This window comes from Lynx canadensis, chromosome C2 (assembly GCF_007474595.2).
Source record: "Lynx canadensis isolate LIC74 chromosome C2, mLynCan4.pri.v2, whole genome shotgun sequence".
NCBI lineage: Eukaryota > Metazoa > Chordata > Mammalia > Carnivora > Felidae > Lynx > Lynx canadensis.
Window position 1 is genome coordinate 130,341,039 of NC_044311.2, and position 2,688 is coordinate 130,343,726.

The window sequence follows — 2,688 nt, forward strand, 5'->3', positions numbered from 1 at the left end:
AGGTGGAAGTGGAGGTGAATATGTGGGAGTCATGAACCAAGCCCTGAGGTGAGTGGGGATATTGAAAGACCTTTGAGGAGTTTGATCAGACTGACCACTCTTTTAATTCTTTATGCTTTGTCATCATGTAGCCTAAAAATAATCCATCTCTATCCATGGTCTTTTTTTTTTTTTTTCAACGTTTATTTATTTTTGGGACAGAGAGAGACAGAGCATGAACGGGGGAGGGGCAGAGAGAGAGGGAGACACAGAATCGGAAATAGGCTCCAGGCTCTGAGCCATCAGCCCAGAGCCCGACTCGGGGCTCAAACTCCCAGGACCGCGAGATCGTGACCTGGCCGAAGTCGGACGCTTAACCGACTGCGCCACCCAGGCGCCCCTGCATGCTCTTTTTAAGAAATTCTTTCAGTCTTGGTCTGGATGTCTCCACACATAAGCCTAGAAGCCAACCGTGTTCCTTTCACCGTAACTGGCAACCACACCAACTTTGTGAGGGTCATTAGGAAAGAGGACGGCCATCTGTCTTTGTAGTTATATTTTCCTGTCACATATATTTGGAATATAGCTAGCTTCCATGTTCGCATAACCTACAAAATCTGGGTCAAATATGTTTCAATAATCAGAATCTACTGTTCTGAGTCTCATGAATTTGTTGTATGGGTTTAGGTAACTTTCTTCTGATTGCAAGTCCTGGACTCTTGAAAACATATCCCACCTTTTCCGGGTATAAGAGAGGTCTAGTATAGAGTTAACCAATACAAAATGTCGATCTGCAATAAGAAAGATGGGAAACATTAGATATCTTTTGTGTTGTTTTGTTTTGTTTTTTGTTTTATTTTTTTAATTGTTTTGAGTTTATTTATTTTGGAAAGCAAGAGACAGAGAGAGTGAGCAGGGGAGGGGCAGAGAGAGAGAGAGAGAGAGAGAGCGAATCCCAAGCAGGCTCCACACTGTCAGCACGGAGCCTGATGTGGGGCTCAGACTCACAAAATGTGAGATCATGACCTAAGCCGAAACCATGAGTCGGACACTTAACCGATTGAGCCACCCAGGCGCCCTGTTTTTTTTTTAATTTTAAATTTACTTATTTACTGTGAGAGAGAGAAAGAAAGAGTGAGGGAGGGACAGGGAGAAAGGGAGGCTTCATGCTGTCAGGGCAGAGCCCGACACAGGGCTCGATCTCACAAATGTGAGATCATGACCTGAGCAAAAATCAAGAGTTGGATGTCTAACCAACTGAGACTCCCAGGTGCCCCTTTTTCTTTTTAATCATGCAAATCACAGAACTTTTGAATTAACTTACTATATCAGAAATTCATTATTTTATTTTTTTTACATGCTAAAGTTTATTTTGTGCTACATGAAAAATGCTACCAAAAAGATTAACTGTAGAGGGCTAACAAAACTTGTGTGCAACTGAGCCCTAAGTGTTTGAGTTTGGGACAGGGGCCATATTATTCAAGCACAGTGTCGTTCTTCACTTGGGTAAAGTCTTGGCTAAGTTAATACAACTAGGTGTTGGGCCTACACAAAACTGGTCAAATATATGTCTGTGGATTGTGGCATAAGGGACACAGCTCTGAGCTGAGATTTGGAGACATCTGGATCAAAACTGAAGGATTTCGTGAGACCAGGAATAGCAATTGGTTATTTTTAGGACATATATTGCCATAACCTTCTCTAGGGACTATCTACTTTATTCTGTTTATTGGAAACTGGGTTATCCAATTTTTACTTGTAATGAGTCACTTTGATTTGGAGATTTTTTTATTTTTATTTTTTGGTTTCAGGAGTAGAATTTAGTGATTCATCACTTACATACATATAACACCCAGAGCTCATCACAACAGGTGTCCTCCTTAATGCCCATCACCCACTTAACCCATCCCCCCACCCACCTTCCCTCCAGCTTCCACCTTCCCTCAGTTTGTTCTGTATAGTTAAGAGTCTCTTATGGTTTGCCTCCCTCTCTGTTTTTATCTTATTTTTCCTACTCTTCCCCTGTGTTCATCTGTTTTGTTTCTTAAATTCCACATATAAGTGAAATCATATGGTATTTTTCTTTCTCTGACTTATTTTGCTTAGGATAATACGTTTGAATTGCATCCATGTTGTTGCAAATGGCAAGATTTTATTCTTTTGATGGCTAAGTAATATTCCATTGTGTGTGTTTGTGTGTGTGTGTGTGTGTGTGTGTGTGTGTGTGTGTGTGTGTGTGTATCTCACATCTTCTTTATCCATTCATCAGTCGATGGACATTTGGGCTCTTTCCATAATTTGGCTATTGTTGATAATGCTGCTATAAACATTGGGGTACATGTGCCCCTTCGAATCAGTATTTTTAAAACAATGAAATGCTTCACAAATTTGTGTGTCTTCCTTGCACAGGGGCCATGCTAATCTTTTCTGTATCATTCCAATTTTAGTATATGTGTTGCCAAAGCAAGCCCTGGATATTTTTTGTTGAAGAGTTCTCTTGTAATGGATACTTTGAAAAAGATTTTGACAGGTACCTAGCTGGCTCAGTCTGAAGAGCTACAATTCTTGATTGTGACTTCAAACCCCATGTTGGGAGTGGAAATTACTTAAATAAATAAAACCTTAAAAAAAGATTTTAGGGACACCTAGGTGGCTCTGTCAGTTAAGCGTCTGATTTCGGCTCTGACCATGATCTCACAGTTTGTGAGT

At 40.6% G+C, this 2,688-nt stretch overlaps 1 non-coding gene across 1 annotated transcript; it reads right to left on the reverse strand.

The window, feature by feature from the left end:
- Positions 1-2,343: 2,343 nt before the first annotated feature.
- Positions 2,344-2,448, reverse strand: LOC115524293. Its single transcript, XR_003972006.1, has one exon. It is a non-coding gene; the product is annotated as a U6 spliceosomal RNA (small nuclear RNA).
- Between the last annotated feature and the right edge of the window lie 240 nt (positions 2,449-2,688).